Consider the following 17,618-nt stretch of genomic DNA (forward strand, 5'->3'; position numbering starts at 1 on the left):
GGGGCGAGCGGAATTCAGTAGAGGCTCGAAGAGGGGCTTACTAAGCGAAGGGCCGAAGGCGGCTTTGCTATCCATCCTACTATACCACCGAAGGGCGGCAGGCAAAGCTGCAAGGAGATAGTGCGGCTTTCTTTGTTCTCATGGCAGAGTGAGTTGTCCATAGTGTCCGCCAATAGAGCCGGCTTTTAGTGAAGATCCGCTCATGCTGCATGAGGGGCGGCAAAAGGCGGCTTTGCTCATGAGTTAGCGGTCAAGCGGAAAAGGACCTGCTGGCTTCTTTTCTTTCCCTACCTAAAGGCAGCCTTGCTCGCAGCTCGCAGACAGATGAAGGGTGAAGGAAAAATAAGAAGCAAGTCTTGAGGGAGTAGAGAGCCACCGTTAGGTGGTTCTGAGCCAAGTGCGATCGATTGTCCTTCCTTTATAGATTGAACTACCGTAACTCCACTCAACCAACAAAGTAAATTCCATACTCAAAGTTGAGTTACCGTACAAACTCAATATCTATAAAAACTCTTCCCCCTGAGTTTTTACTGAAGCCGAAAGGTATCCTAAAGGAATGGTAGCACCACAATCCACCCAGACGCGGCCATCATAAATGGTTCGTGCGACGGCGGCGGAGGCAGGTTCGGGATAATCTATTCAATCTTCTTCTTTTCTATCTCTTTTCTCTCTTTTTAGAATTTTCCTCTTCCCCCGGTCAAAAAGCCGCGAGGCGCTCAAGGATGCAAACTACGGAGCGAAGAAAACCCAAGAATCAAGGGCCCCACTATAGCGTTAGGCCCCTATTTGAGTAAGGCGCGCGCAACCTAGTTGCGCGCGTTAGCGCAACGGTGCTCTACGATCAGCTTACTCTCCATTGGGCTCATCCCTTGCTTGGTTGAAGCGCGTTAGCGCAGTAGTTTGATTGCTGCATCGGACTCGACTATCTTGTGCTTGTCATCGTCCGGCAGGGACAGTATTAGAAGTTTCTCTATTCGTCGGGGAACGGCCTCTGTATACTCTGAAAGCCATGGTAGAGGAGCGTTCTTTCGATGTCTGTTGGAGGGAATCTCCCTGTCGACTGCAAGATCTGTATTATAATCCGCAAGATAGTTAAGGCACCCCAAGAACCTTTTGAGCTGATTCCTGTCTTTAATTTGACCAGGAAATTCCTCGGCGAAATCGATCGAATGGTTCTTTAATCCAGATGGCATAACATACCATTCATATTGTCCCATAGGAACGGTCAACGCCGTTTTATACCTTACCTTTTCCGCGACTCGTATTTGCCAGAAACCAGACTTGAGATCGAACTTACTGAAAATTCTAGCTCCTGTAATCCTGAGTAGAAGCGTCTGACGGTTAGGAACAGGATACCTGATCCATTGAAGAGCATCATTGAGAGGCTTGTAATTGATAACTAGCCTCGGAACACCACGTTCCTGCTCATTCTGATTATTGACGTAGAACGCTGCGCCCTTACTCTATAAGGGGGGGCTCTTACTGGGTCGAATAAGCCCTTTCTGAAGGTTGTGTTTTTTGGTCTTGCAGAGCCTGTTGGCGCAGTTCTTCAGGCATCTGAATGGCTCGAGCTTTCGTTGGGATCTTCTTTTCATCGAAATCTGTTCTGTACAGAAGCCCAACTTCCCAACAGTGTCTCTCCCAAAATGTCTTGGGGTCGAGGGAGCAGTATGTTTTAAGATAAGCGCTTCAAACTTGTCCTGAATTTTTTTTATTCGAGCAACCTTCTAAAAAGGTTGCCTTCAGCTGCTCGGAGATTCTTTGGCGAGCAATCTCTTGTTGTAGCAGGGCAATAGTCTTTGTAAGGCGCGAAAGCCCTATCTACCCCCTCCATTCGAGCTGGCTGGAACCGTAATAACACAGGTTCTCCGTTGAAGTTGCCGTGAACTCCTTCCTTCGTAGATGTAAAGGGACTGATGGTGGAGAGGAAAGGAGTGCCGAGGAGGAGATCATAATCGAGATTGTCTAGGATAACAAAATCGAAAAGCAGGCAAAGGCGTTGATAGCAGACATGAACTTTATGAACTTGGAGTGAAACATCGAGCCTTTGTCCACCGGCACTTTTAGCTTGTTCTCCGGATTTTCGCCACAAATTGACCGGAACTAGATCCTTTCTGATGCAGTTAAGGTCAGAACCAGAGTCGAGGAGGGCTGTAGCGCGGGGAAACTCCATACCACGTATTTGGATAGTTATGGATATAACCTTTAGTTTTCGTAATGGTATGGGCTCATGCTCATGACTCTTTTGGATTGTCTGAACCTTGCGAGCTTCAGTTTTGGTCAGTCGAAGCTGACGCCGCAGATCGGAGAGCGTAAGAGGTTGTAAGGGCACCTTTGATGATGAAGTACTGTGAATGCAGAGGCATTGACCCTTCTTTTGCGAATTGTTCTCTCGATCCAGTGGTCGATGCTTTAGCCTGGTAAGATATATTAGAAATGGATCTACTGATCTTAGACTGGTAGCTTTCTCATTCTTCGGGATGGAAAGTGCTGATATGCGCTGGCATAAGCTATCGAGTTCGTCGTCTATATGTTCTGCATCTGGTTGATCCTCAGGATCATTGGTAATTCGTTCCGTAGTTGTCGGGCTATCGGATACTTCGGCTTCAGATAGGCAGGGCCGGCTCGTCAGGTATTAGTTTCTTTCTTTACTTTTCTTTTGAGTTTCCTTCTTTTTAGTGATTGACCTGCTTTGTGTTTGTTTTTCTTTTAGGTTCATCTTTAGCTCTGGTGGTTTCTTCTTCGCCAGTATCTGACTCGCCGCGAGTTGAGCTCCGGCTTCCGGAGTTACCCACTCTCGACTGGTGGGGGCGTCTCGCTTTTTCACCGGTTCGAGGGTTGAAGATGCCCACCTTGAGCCTTCCCGTCAAAGGTAAGGCTTTAAGAGTTCTATATTTTTTAAGATTTTGCGCTCTCTTTGTACTGCTTTTGTGTCTTTGCAGAGCCTGACGCAGTGACAGTTGCGATGGTTGTCCCGGTGCCGGCTCTTCCAGCTTCGTTTCCTGAAACTACTGCTTCTTCTGTTGAGATTCAAGAGTTGCGTGATGAAGAGATGCGAGGTTCGGACTCCTCTCCGCCTGACACTTCTGGTGGTGCAGCATTGTCAGTCGAACCTCAGACCTCGGCAGGGGTTCAAGTCCGTCAGCCTGTCCCCGTCTCGTCTTCATCCTCCGACGTTGGCGTTGCTTCGGTCAAGGTTCACGAGTCGCGAGACGAGGGCGTTTAGCGCCTTGATTATAGCACTTCCCAGGTTGAGCTGGCCTTACTCTAGTAGGGGCAGGGCCAGGCTCCAATAAAGGGCTTCCACCTCAGCCTATTGGTGGCCCATCCAATGTTAGCATTCAGATCGATTCTCACCCCTGGCCCTGAGAGGTGGACACTGCCGCAAAGCCCGGGCTTTGGAAACCCCATCGAAGTAGAATTCCCATTCCAGGCCGTCCTGTTCGCTATCCGAGTGAGTCCCAGTCTGGGGGAGTGGGAGGCCCCATCTGTTTCAGAAGGTCCGGAGATTCATTTCAAAAAACAGGAATGTAAGAGCAGTTAGCCCGCATGTCCCTAACTACTTCGTTCCTGATTGCTTTCTCATTCAATCGGTCTCCCTGGCAGCCTAACGGCCGCCCTCATTTTCCAAATGGACCAGCAGACTACCGATTTCAGGCAATACCTTTGGTCTAAACTATCAGAATCTTGGTTCCCCATGAGCTTTCGGCCCACCTTGTCCCAGTCAGCAAAAGCGAGTTTCCTGATATACGAACTCTCATCCGGCCAATTGATTAGGCGCTACTTAGCCCAAATGGATTTTGCCCTTTCTGGAATAGGATATGGAGAAGATTTAATCTTCCCCTCTCTTTCACAACTCGGGCACCTGGTTGGCCCGACCATTCCTTTAGATTTCAGCCTCTCACCAGTAGCAGGTCTGCCATGAGCAACAAGCCACATGAAGGAGTTGGCCCTCAGCCATCCTTTCGGCTTCCAGATCCTCTTCCATCTGATCCCCTAAGTTCCGACAGGGGTCTCCCGTAGTTGAATCCCCTCCTAACGGAGAAGGGAAGGAGGTCCTCCCTATCTCCCCACACTGGGATGTCCTGATCATCAGAGCATCCTATCGTCCACAAGGCGATCTTTCCTCAAAAAGAGAAGAGAGACCCAGCGAGTGAAGATATGAACGAGACTTATTCATTTTCTTCTTCGAATCCGAGGTTTTTTTTTCTCCTTTCTTTGAGAACCAACCGTAAAAAGATCAATAGTTTTTAGGCGAAGACACATTCACTGATCAACCCTACCTTCCTTTTCATTCTTCACGGAGATGAGTTTAGTGAATGACCTTTGTTCAAAATGACCAACTATGAATATGACAGGGGAATACGAGACTGAAGAAGAGTAGATCATAGACCAAAGGAGAGGCGGTGGAGTGAAAGCCTATTTGATGGAGGTCTGGTCTGCGACTAGAGAATATCTTTCGGGCTTTCGTTTAGAAGGGAAGCGGCTGGTCTGTCTGAAAGAGGGTGGCTATCCTATGAATACTTCCGGGAAGCCCTCTCTTCTTAGACATCGAAATCGAAAGCAAGAGAGGAGCTCTTCTGGTCCCGAACCCACAACTGGCACACAAAAAACTCTTGATTAGAGCCTTCCATCTTGGACTCGTCTCTGTCCGTCTACTTCTATCCCCTCCACTGATTCTATTGATTGATTATTCCCATCCCCCTTACTCCACAGGGCTGCTGCCTCTGCTTCGTATCGGCTCGACTCCTCAACTGGGTCTCGAGCTCTCTGATACGATCCTGAAGTAAGGATTTAAGAAACTTCGCCGTGATGACTCAGCAATCTACAAGCCCATGGGTACTCTAAAAACAAGTAGGCCTACAAGCATCTATCATCCATCCATACAAGAACAGAATACTTAAAGAAGTGTCACGCTCCCGGATAATAGTATCAGGTTGGTATCTCCTCAGCTCAGCAACCTCGGCCTGGAGTGCTCTCTCTCGCTCGGCCGAAGTTGCTGTGACAGTCGCTAGCTCCTCCTGCAACTGAGCCGCTCGTGCCGTCATGTCCTCCAGCTGCTTGGCCTGCAACCAAGCATTCTTATTACATCCAGTTCAAGCAAGAAGAATGTATCAGATGAAAGAGAAGGTTTGGTTCTCAGGTATACCGTCTGTGCAGATCTCTCAACCTGGGAGGACAGCTCCCGGACTCTCGCCTCAAGCTCAGCAATCCGTGAAGCAGCCTGACCTCCTCTGATCGCGTAGTTCGACCCTATCCTCATGTGTGGAGGCTCTCATAGAGACCTGTAGACACTGACGCATACCACTCAACATAGTCCTCGCGGTCGGTCAAATGCTTTTCGAAGAAGTCTCCTCCAGCATTGAAGTCCCTAATCTGATCTCAGAAAGTGTCCAGTAAGCTATATCTAGCGGCTCCACCCGTCCGCGATGCATGGAAGGATTGGGGTGGCGGATCAGGAACCGGCTGATCAATCCCAAACTGCCGTAACACTCTCTCACCCAGGTACCACTCGACGTGGCCCAGGTATATCAGCTCCACTCGGGCAAGGAAGTACGGATCAGATATAGCTCTACAGCTGGCCTAGCAGCGTAAGGCCTATCTCCAAAGGGCCTCCAGGTGATCTACATCCACATAGCATCAATCGGTCATCCACGCAAACGAAGAAGGAAATATCGCAGAAGAACAAGCTTACCTGCTGAGGAGTCAAGGTATCAAACTCCTGTCTGAAAAACAGCCCCTGGTGGTGCATATCGTGGTCCTAGAAGCGGGACGACCACCTCATCCCTCTAGGGGAGCCCCTAGGGACATTCTCTGGTAAACGTGGAGACCGATATCCACGTACTCGTATAGCCACATCTGCAAGTGAGAGTAAGATCATGATCAGTTCAAGGATATGGAATAAGTTCAGTCCGCAGCATTATAAGCGAGCAAAAGTACCTGGATGATGTAGTAAAAGCCGTAGATGGAGAAATGTTGACCTACGCCACCTCACGAGCTAACCGCAAAGAAAGGTTTGTATACGACCGGCCCGTCAGTACCGTAACTGAAACATTATCAGATCTACTTGCATTTTTTTCAACCTTCTCTCTTCCAAATCTTTCCTTCCCTCGAGTACCTGTAACCGCTGACCTTTGGTAACGCTTGAGTTATCAGCTTATTATAAACGAGTCTTTTGCTTACTCCTGGACTAAAAAACTTGCGTAGCCCCTCTCGGAACCGTTTACCTGCCTCGCTTACTGACTATCCCTACCGCAAAGAACAGTTTTCTTACTGCTTTACTTGGAGTTGGTGTTCTCTCATCAAGCGCCTTACCCGATAGAGCCGCCTAGCTTACAGAATTTCCTTCTTCCGACTTTCACTATGGTGCCGGCTTCTCTTCTCTGACGAGTGCCCAAGAGAACGAGTCGCCCTCGCAAGGCCCAAGCTTACCAAGAAAAGAAAGGCGCTTCTGGCGACCTGAAATTAAAGGAACAAAAGCCAAAGAATTAGCTGTTTGCAACTTTAGTCCTTTTATGAACCGATTGCTTGCTTTAGGGAAAAGCGAAGCGTACAGTTCAGGTGGTCGTAGAATCAAACTTGTTCTGCGATGCGCTTAGGCTCCGGGCTTTTGACTTCTAAGAGCTACACTCTCTCTTTTAGTAAGGTCTTTTTGCTTTTTCGTTGCTAAAGCTTAGAGACGGGATGGTGACTCGTAGAAAAAGAAGAGACGTAAGGCAGGTGCGGAGCCTTCTTTTGTTTAGGTTTGGAACCCTTCCCTGCTTTTCAGGTGCTGTGATAGTCCAACTCTGCTTTCTTCTTCTAGCTTCCGTAGCAGGAGCGGCCTAATATTATTTGTTTGGGGTTAGCTCGTTAGTAAAGCAAGGAAATCCTACTGGCGATAGCGGTTGTACCTTTGACCTATATGACGCCGCTTCTTTGATCATCGCATGATGAATAGTGTTGATTGGTCACCCAAGGACACGCTCAAGCGGTAGATCAGAGAAAGGGAAAGGCTGCCTTTAGGTAGCTCTTTTATAGGACCGAAGAGAACGATGCGAACAGGGAGTCAAAGAGCTTTCCGTTACGGGCGATAGGCTTAGATCAAAAAATCTTTCCTTCCAATCTTGAAAGTTCCAGTCTTTCGGGAAAGCATTTCCACGGAAAACCGACACGTATCAAACTCCAGGAATGCCGTTGTTCAATCTCGTTCGGTACTCTACCGCTTTTCTTTTCGCTTGTTGAATCCTACTTTGCTTTCCGGTAGCGTTTTCAGGTCATGGCGGTATGGAAAGAGAGAGATTTCCTCTTTCAGATTGCAAGCGGATCAGAAACGATTTCCTTTCCGTCTTGTTATGTTCCGGGAGAGGGTTACTTTGACTTTGAGATAAACTAAACTCCTTTCGCTTCCGGGTGCTGGCAGCTTTGGAAAGGAAAGTCAATCTCGCAGTTTTTAAGGAAAGTAAGGGAACAAGTTATGCAGCCCTTCTCTAATAGGGCACTCTTGGTGGGTAGATCAAATAGAATTCCCTTCATCTTTCCGTTCTTGCGGCTCGAAAAGATAGTTCACTCCCACCGTTGTTAAAGCAAGCCCTTTCATCCTTCCGGTAGCCGGGCTAGTCGGGTAGGAAAAAAACTAAGGTTCTGAAATAAATTGCCAACAAGCTCTTTAAGACGAATAACTCTTTCTGTTTCGGGTACAGGAAAAAAAAAACTAAGGATATCTCCTGATAGCTCGTGATAGTCTGTTTAGATAGTCGGTTTAGTTTAGGCGTTCAGTTCAAGCTATACTTGTTCTTCTTGGCGGATCAAAGATCATTCTTGTTCCGTTACGGTAAACGAGTAGGCGAATTTCATTACCTTGTTAAAGCAAGCTCTTTCAAGTGAAAGCCTACAGTTGGAACACAGAACGCGGTAACAGTTCAAGTGCCGAAGAGAAAGAGTTCCTGTCTGGAAAGCGCGGAATATACCTTTTGGACTCCGGGCCAGTTGAAAGCGAAAAGTGCTTTGTTGCGTTGTTCTAAGTTCACTCGCTCTTTAAGGCTTACTTCATAGGCCGTTGTTCAAGCTTTTTCGTGGCTAAAGCCCTTTCTTTTCACTTTTATTATCGTCTTTGAAGGAAGTACTTTCGTAAGCGATAGGATTCTATTGCCGCTTTCTTTGGGCAGTTCCAGCTAAAGAGAGGGGCTTCTCTTCGCTAGTGTTTTCTGAATCTTCCTTGCGCTAAGCTAAGCGGTTGCGCCTTGGCTCTCCTCTATATCTTTTGAGATGAGCTCCCGGCTTTGAGCAGAGCCGGTAGCAGATAGAGGATCAGAGAAAGACCTCCTTGCTTTCCGAATAGCCGGCTTTGGCGATTGCACTTTCCGCAAGCCCTATGTTGGTTGGGAACAAGGAAGCTTGACTGAGCACTTCATTCCCATCCTGCCAAGCGGAGACCTGGCTTTCCGGCATCTCAAGCCTAACCTTCCCCTTCACTACTGCCTCAGGGCCATAACCGCCTATTAGTTAGTTAGCAGAGAGTGGAATTGCTGATTGCAGGTTCGAATCTCACTTCAATACTATTTGTTAGGGAGAAGCCCAAACCCGTCCCTTTAGTTTCGATCTTGAATTTCGCATTCGGTGTTAGCACTCACACCCCATGAGTTGAGGGTTGAGGAGTTGGATGAACGAATGATGTCCGTGACGAATCAGTACCCAAGAAGAGATGCTGGTAGGGCGAGCCCAAAGAAATTCTTGTTTCCTAATCGATGGCTTTGATTCCACCCTGTTTAAAGGCGAGTGAGGGAAGTTGTTGATTCAATTACTATGGTTTCTGTTTAGAGGCAAGTGACCTTATGAGAACTGGATATTTGGATGTTCGATTGAGATTGAGTATGCCCGGCATTTAGATGCAACTTCACGTCCAACAGAAGAAGAGTTTGATTCGGGCGAAGAAATAGCGCATTGATTGATTGATTGTTCGCCGTATGCAGATAGGGCGTCTGTCTCTGCAACTTGGATTGGTGATTGACTCGCTACTATTGATTCATCGCCCCCTTACTATCATTTCTCAAACTATCATCACTACCTTCGTTTTACTATATCCATCAATTGGAAGAAAAGAAGCTGCCTTAGAACCTACTTGACGAGTGCTGCCCCGCATTATACCAAGCTCATAGTAAGCTGAAGGAGCTATCTATCTAGAAAAGGGGGGTTCTTGTTTCAACAGTCCCAAGTAAGGGGAGGCGGAACCTAGTTAGACTACTGGTGAGTTGGAGGAGAATTCGAGATCCCGCTCATGAGCTAAGTGACTCGGGCTGATAAAAGTAGGGGGTTCGAGCCCTCAATCGGAAATGGTTCGTTTCCGAGCAGGAAGAGGTGGACTGGAATAAGCGTGTGATTGATCGACTCCTATTATTCTACGTGTTAACAACTACCTCCCCCTCTAACTAGTATTTGTAGCCCACGCTGCTTGCTTATTGAGCCCTATGGGGAGCTGCTTCGCCCCTGTTGCAACTAGTATTTAGAATGAGGCTAATAGTTTTTCGAATCTAGAGAAATCCCTTTCCCACCAATCTCGGCCTTTGGGGTTCTTTTCTATTCCCTACCAGCATTTAGTTTATTAGTCATTCTTCCCATAGTCGCTTGTACCCCTTACTCGAATCAGCCACTCCCGCCGATAAGACTCCTAATGCAATCTGGACCTCGCTTCCTAGCATATCGATAGTGAGTAACGGCATATAGGTGCTGAATGATCGCGTCTATTATATAAGTGAAACCTCCTAAATCTATGAAGGGCTAACTTGCTTCCATCCCTCCTCGATTGATCGATATCCCTAATTGCTAGGTGGCCCGGACTATCAGATATGTTGGGGTCTCATTCTAGCAAGGGTTTGAGTAGGCGCGGGATACAGACATTTGTCGCCATCGGCTATTGAATCGTATCCATATTCGCACTTATCCCAATCTGAACCTCCACCTCTATTATGTAATGAGAATAGACGCCATTAACAAGGCGAAGTCGAGTTCCACGTGGCTCACTATGTCGTCACCAAATTCGTTTTGCTAGGTTCACCAGCTATACCCGACAGCCTTTCAATTGAAAAATAAGAACCTCCTTTACCAAACCATGGATGCTAGGTTCGTCAGTCACATGCGGAGGGCCCTCAGTGCCGAGCTGCAAGACTCAAATCTGTTGAGTTGGTTCTCCATATAGGAGCTGACACCAAAACTGCAATTCCGGATCCGAATGATAAGGGTCGCTTTTCCCTCGACTATTCTTTCTGGTTACCGATTGGAATTGAAAGAGAAAACCATGGGTTCATCCAGCGGTAAATCTCAAGGGCGGCCATTCAAACTATGACCCGTTGGTTATCAGATTCGAGGGAGAGCGATTCGAGTCTCTTAGATCAATATTTACCTTATAATTACCATATCGATCAATCGAATAGGCGATTAGCAACTCGACCTTGACTTCAATAATAAGAGAGCTATTCTATCACTATTAGTTGGATGATCCAATAATCGTTCCTTTAAGCATGAATCTGGTATTGGGGTTGGCCTACTCTCTCTATTACTAATACTTTCGAGTGAGCTCAATTCAGCATGATTGCTCAACTCTTTAAGTGACTACGCTTTCTCTGCCCTCGATCGATCCTCACCCTTTAAGGGATGAGTGCATAAATACCCTATAATAATGTGCTTTCTTGACCCGGCGCTGGTGTGAGGTTCATACCAGAGTTTGGCAACCCGACCCAAAGCAAAGTAGTAGCGGGTGGAAAGATCGATCAATCTTGCCCCCTTTTTGATAGAATTCCTTTTCCTTTTATGAAAGCTGATTCGAATCGGTCATAGCCTATAGAATCATTAGGGAATCGAAACCTAGTAACGCAGCCTGCTGATCAGATTTCTAGTCCCCATTCCATATTCTAGATTCAAGATCCAACCTTCTCTGAGTCAACCCCTCGCCTATCGATTATCGGAGAGTCGTCTACTAAGTCAATCGAAACTGAAATCCTAAACTAAAGGACATTGATACGCCTCAAACATCGAAAGAAAGCATTTGAAGGAAGATTTACCGAGTGGGGACCTTTCGCCCCCCCTTTCTTTACGTACTATTTTGCTTTGCTTTTTGATTCTTCTTCTGATTTTTCTTTCAGCCTGACCTTGTTCTTCGCGATATACTCTGACTTTCCTTTTCCATAGATAGGATAAAAGGGTGCTTTCTTTGCTTTAAGCTTAATACTTGGAATTCATTCCCGGATTGGAAGGGACATTGAAAGATTCCTACTCTACCGACCTTGGAAAATAATTTGCCCTATCTTATCCTTATCGTCTACCGTTATATACGCAATTGGGTAGGGTGGTAGTTCAGTCACGTAATCTATCCCTCATGCTGAACCATCCAGCAGATGTAAGGAGACACCACTTGGAGGCAACCAAGCACGCTTCGCCGCATCGTTTGGAAGGGATTTTCATTTCGTGCGTGAAGGTGGTTAATCCGACGAGTCAATTCTCAATGCGATGCTTCTATCCGTTTGACGATCCTACTTCTGATGTCACCCCTACCTCTCCCTCCCAGTGGAATATCCCAACTATTCTCTCTCCAATTCCGGGATGGATCATGAAAGATTTTGTTTGTATTGAGATGCCGATAAGGAAGAAATAGCCAGTTATAGAAGCGGGTGGCAGGGAAAGCACTCCTGTGATAGCAAAGTCAAGAGATTAGTTAGAGCTAGGAGCAGGCCATCTATTCCTGCTTGACTTTCTTAAAGATGCCTTAGATCTCTTCCTCGTTCGAGGTGGGAGTAGGAGTCAACATACTTGATGTTAAATTATAAAAAAGATGCTAGGAAGGCGATGCACTAGTCGAGCAAGGGCATCTGATCTCAAGACGGGGGGCATGGCAGTGACTATAGCTGGAAACTTCTTCCTCCTCTTAGAGGTGGGTGGGCCAAAACTCATTGAAATGAGACTCCGATCTGCCCGAACTTAGTCCAGTCCTATTAGAGATGGACAAGCAACTTTTATAGATGGGAAGGAAGAACCACTGATAGCATTTGCAGCTTCTTTCCGATCGAAAGGGGTTGGACGGTACGGTTCTTCTGTTCTTACAGCCGTGGCAAGAGAGGTTGATTATCCAATAGCAGGTGCTATTGGGGTAGGGGACCCACTCTTTCTTCGAAATGGTATGGGGACAGCGGAGACTACTAGAGATGGGAGGTCGACCCAATTTCACTCATTCGCTGAAAAGGTTATCCGCTTTCTCCCGGCTGGATGCAGAAAGAACTCTAATCGAGGGAAGGTCAGTTTTCGTAGCGCTTCCTTCTATCCCCGACGGTGGAAGTCTTCGACCGGCTCAATAGAGGCTAGATCAGACTAAGGAGAGGGGGAAAAGGGTCACGATGCCCAAGTAGGCATGAATCTGACTGTTCCTGGCTGGCCTATCTTGTCTTTCTTTCGCAGAATTCGCCAATCAATCAATGTCCGCTAACGCAGCAAGAGGGACGTTTCGAGTTGGGCCTGACCCTAGGAGAAGAACTTCTGAGAGACGTTAACTTTCACACTATCGGCATACCCGCTTCCAGAGCGTATTTGACATCTTTCTTGCGTTAGACATCCACCTTTACATATGACTTTTTGCCCGTTCCCATCATTGATATAAGCTTCTTTAGCCTGAAAGGCTCTTCTCTTATCCTTCTCCATACATAGGAGAAACAACAAGGTAGCATTAGCTTACTCAGTTTCATCTGCTAAACTATTTTATTATATAGTCTATACCCATAGTCCTTTCCTGGTGCCTTGCTCATCCTCTTGTTCGATAATCCCTTGCTTGTTCTGGCGCGCTAGCCGTTGTATATAGTCGGGCCCTTGCTTGGTTCTGGCGCGGCCTTACTCTCCGTTGGGCGGAAGGACTTTCTTCTTCGCTTATGGACTTGCTTGGTTCCTTTCGAGCGCTTGGACAGGTCAGTAAATTGGAGATCGACTAAGGAGATGGTCTTCATCAGATGGCATCCTCCTCCTGATGACTATGTCAAAGTGAACTTAGACGGATCTGTACACTTAGAGAGGGAGACAGCAGCAATTGGAGCAGTCATTAGAGACCATATGGGCCGATTTCAGACCGCCATTGCACACAACCTCGGCTCATGCTGGGCTCGCTGTTCCCTATCATCCCCAAGCACAGTGACTACGGGTGGGTTTGAATTAGGCTCAACACCTCTGCGGTTACCCCTTTAGCGGCTCACTGCCTGTCCCTGTGTACCAGCGCCAATACATGAGGAAGAATTTGTTAACCAACAACTCCTCACTTCTGACAAGGGGCTGGCAGCCACCCTGTGCTTGTTCTTTGGAATCTGTAACTCATAGACTTTGATCTGGGTCTTCAAACCCTCGGGTGATCCACTTGGAATAAAAACCTCGTGGAGTTCCCGTCCGTCGGTAAGCCGGTCGGCTAATACCTTGACCTTTTTTGCAGCCGAGCAAAGAATCAACTCCATGAGCCCCTACTCGAGTAAGCTGATCGTAGAGCACCGTTGCGCGTTAGCGCAGTAGTTTTCTTGCTGGCTCTATTATAGGGTCCGGGACGGACCTCCTACTACTTTCTTTCTGAAGGAAGGGTGACTCCGCACCCAAGGAGATCGACACCAAGCATGCGAAGAAAGCCCCAACTCTAAACCTTTTAAGGGCGCTAAAAACCTTTAGTTTTCTTCGCTGCTTCGCCCTGATCGTAGACCACCCTCCGCTTTTCGGCCGTAATCCCGTGCTTGACCAACGCATTCAATGGATTCCACCATGAACCGGGAGCGGGCGAAGACATGCAGCTTCCATTATCGGGGTACACAGTCACGTGCTGGGCAAAGAGGTATATATCACACCCATTCACGCGCGCAAGGTGCGGCATCAGCCTGAACGCGGAGAGGATTTCCCTCAAATGCTGATAGGCGTGTCAGGAAACAATGTGAAGTCACCCCTATTTCGCTGTCCAGGGAGCAGTTGACTAATGACCTAAAAAATGCGTGACGTTTGGGAAGCATGAGCAACCCATGAGCCGCGTACCGACCCATTGGGATCCTAGGCATACAGACCTAAAGGATGATTGTCATACCGTCCACTGTCGTCACTTCAACTTGGCATTGGACTCAAGCCGGCTTCTAGTGATTGACTATCGAAGTCTTCCAACACCTTTAGTCCGTATGTCGTTTCGTGGGTGACAGGTTCAGCTAATCAGAACCACCAAGCAACAGGAATCCCCCTCTAACATAGGCACGCCGACGAAGATCAGATGCCAGGGATTGATACCCTGTACACCCCTTTAGAATCACAGCCCAAACTCAGGCTCGAGAGACCTCTGATTGAGATACGGAGAGCAGCCGACTTGGCAGCCACCCTTTGCTCTTTCTTTGAACTCTCACTCACGGGTTCTTATCGGGGGATCAACTAGGCTGAGAGACCTGAGTGAGTTTGTTGAGTGCCCGTCCACTGGTAGGCCCCTCGCCAAATGGAAAGAGCACGAGCAATGGCGATCGGGAGAACGCGACAATCAGAGAAAGGGCAGAGTTCCATTTTGTGGCTGGGTCTAGGGCGAACGAAAGAGATGTGTGGCAGAGGGCAGGTGAGGCATTGTGTCGTCGAACGAACATGTTTGAGTATGGATCGTAATTGAGCGAAACATCTGCTCATCGAAAAGTGGTCTTAAAGCAAAGGTCTTGACCTGGAAGGATCGAAGAAAGCGCTAGTAGATCGAGCTGTAGGTGCATGGACTTGGCTAGTGAAGCACAACCACTCATCTTTCCATAGAGAGTGCTACCCTAGAGTAAGATGAGCGACCCCAGTGGCAACGTTAGTCCCAAGGGTTCACTCCTTTCACTAGTCAACGAAGTGCATCAACAGATGTAGGCAATTCTTGCTTGATCATTTGCTCTCACTAGACCGCCCTAGAGTACGATACGGGTTCGCCATAGGTCCGAAGGGCTGTCTCTTGTGTGCGATGGTTGGGCATGAATGGAGCTTGCGAGAAGCGTCTGTTCCGCCCAAAATGGGAATGGGCTAAAGGAAGAAGAAGACTTGTTTTGGGTAAAGATGGCAGAGAGCGTATTCCAAAAGGCGGAAAGTGGAATGTCAGAATTTTACTAGTACGGTTTGATGGATGCTCGGCTAGATTTAGTGAGACCAGATGCCTCCGAAAAAATTAGAGGGTCAGGATCTAACCGCATTGTTGGATCCTCACGTGTGGGGGGATCCCTCGCCGAATTAGGAGTACGAATTTCTCGTCCTTGGAGAGATTTCGCTGATATGGCGGTATTGGGGGATGGAACAGCTGGCGTCAGATCATGATGGATAACCGGTTCCTCCACATCAATAACTTGGGGTTCAAGACTCTCAGTTGAGGAGTTCGTATGGGGTACGTTCCCATGGGCCTTAGACGATGACGTGGCTGAACTCGGTTGGGTACCAGCCGCTGAGTTTGTCTTATGCAAGATATTCGCCGGTTTCAACGCAGGAGCAACCCCACTCCGTTCGATTTCCTTGGGTGTGCTCGTGGGTTGCCGCGCCTTTATTGATATGATATTAGAGTGCTCACAGCCTTTTTTTTCCTGTTGCCCTCACTTTGCTTACTCCCAGTTCCCTCTTTTTCTACATATGCGGTGGTGATCGAGCGTTGTCTTGAGTGGACGGATCTTGTTGAGTATGCACCGTAATCACTGTAGAACCTTTTCCGTCCGACGTTCCCACATCATGGCTGGAATTAATGGTTTTCCGAAGAGGTCGCCGTCGGCTAACCTGCATCCACGGGCCTAGAGATGTGGTGTCGGGTTTCCCTTGAAACTTGGCTCTTTGTCCGTTAAGGTCAGCTTCTTGTAAGGGCTCCTTGGTTGTGCAGTCTTCCGATTTATGACCAGCACAGTCGAAACAAATTGGAACTAAGCCCTCATACTCCAATCTCTGGGTAAATGTACCGATCCGTACCGCCGGCAAGAGTGGTTTTTCAGATCAATCTGAATACAGAGTCGCGCAACCCGGCCCCTGGATTGCTTCTCCGTTGAGATATCCAGCTTAAGAGGCACGCCAATCGCTCCTCCTATTCTCAATAGTACCCCACGATCAAAATATTCAATGGGAAGTTCAGGAAGCCTCACCCAAACGGCGGCTTCGGAAATTTCATCAGAAGAAGGCTTAAAATCCGGTCGCCATTTCCGAACCGAGAAAGAGTGTCCCATAATGAACCAAGGACCCCCCGTTAAAGCTTTGATGTAGTCATCTTGGCACCCAAGCCTAATGAGAAAGTAATCCATCCCTAGATCAATGGTTTCAAAGGGACACTTGGGGCTCCATAATGTCTGAAGACGGTTTGTCAGAAGACGCCACTGTCTTCCCAAGAACTTTCACTATGAGTGTATTACACCAGGGGGCTCGAATGCGATGTCGCTCCTCTTCACTTCAGTAAGTCGAATATGGTGTTCAACCCCATTCGCATCCTCATAATCCGAGTCAGGTCCAGTAGTGTGGTTAGCAGAAAGATGATTCTCAGTCACTCCCGTCGTTGGTAAAGTGTCCGGCCTCCGAAGTAGTGTATCCCGAAAGGATAAAGGCTTGTTTCCAAGCAAGCTTCCCTGATTGCACTCCCGAAGCGGCCTATTATCTATATTCATGTCGGGCAAGCTATCTCCTAATGAGTTCGGATTCATCTCCTTCGTGCGCCACTTGCTCCTTTCTAAGTTCTCTCTTTCCTCCATAGAGATCTCAGATGCTCTGGTCGGATTCATCTCCCCCAAGCTAGTGACCCAGCTTCTTGCTTTACTAATAGAATATAGAGGGCTTTTTTCTATAGTTATTCATGATCTACTCCTATATGAGATCCTTTTTCATGCCGTTTTACTAAACCTTAAAGAGAAAGAAATAAAGCCTACGAGAAGAAGTCCTGAACTCAAGGTTTTAAAGAGCTACCAGCTACAGGACAGAAGAGCTAGCTACCATAAGCAGAGCTACTACAGGACCTATAGCAGTCGTAACACTCAAGAACTACAGGAATGCTGACTTGACTCTGAACTTCGCTACCTTTCTCTGAGCTCCTAGGGACAAGCAAGCAAGGGATGAGCGCGCTAGCCAAGCCTTGATTCTTATCTATTGCCTTACCTATCTCCCTCAGCAGCTAAGCGAGCAAGGGCAATTCCAGATGAGCTCAGACCTGAAGCCACTATGCTGCCGACCCTCTCTATCCCCTGCTATGCGCCTGCCTATCGTACTTCTTTCATAATGCTTGCTTGCCTTTACTACCTGCCTTTTACTAAGGAAGGGTGATTGCGCCTACCAACTGCTGCTCTCCCCTTTTCTTGCTTACCGCCAATGCTTTATATTCGATCGCTTTTCATGCTTGTTCAAGATAAAAGGACTAGACTAAAAATGGTGTATATATATATAAAGAAGACTTTTGTCTTTCTTCATGAAAGTGTGATAGTAGATCGAGAAAGCTCCGCCCAGTAGTGCGACGCCAAGAGTAGACCGAAATGGTCTCGCGAAGCCGGTCACCGGTAGGCTAAGAACCTTGATCACAACTGAAGAAAGCCACTTCTCTAGTGAAATTGTAAGGGGAGATAAAGTTCTTTGATCAATATATTTGAATCGGGAGAAGTGTTCATCCGAGAAAAGGGGTATTCTTC

General features: G+C 47.5%; 1 protein-coding gene across 1 annotated transcript in view; it reads right to left on the minus strand.

Moving 5' to 3' along the window:
• LOC122091159 (cytochrome c biogenesis CcmF C-terminal-like mitochondrial protein) overlaps positions 1-772 on the minus strand; it is a 3,708-nt gene extending 2,936 nt beyond the window's left edge. The window contains exon 1 of the mRNA XM_042661003.1: positions 1-772. This exon is cut by the window's left edge and continues 2,936 nt beyond it. The gene's annotated coding sequence lies outside the window, so the exon portion shown is untranslated.
• Between the last annotated feature and the right edge of the window lie 16,846 nt (positions 773-17,618).

The sequence above is a fragment of the Macadamia integrifolia genome, chromosome 10 (assembly GCF_013358625.1).
Source record: "Macadamia integrifolia cultivar HAES 741 chromosome 10, SCU_Mint_v3, whole genome shotgun sequence".
NCBI classification, from domain to species: Eukaryota; Viridiplantae; Streptophyta; class Magnoliopsida; order Proteales; family Proteaceae; genus Macadamia; species Macadamia integrifolia.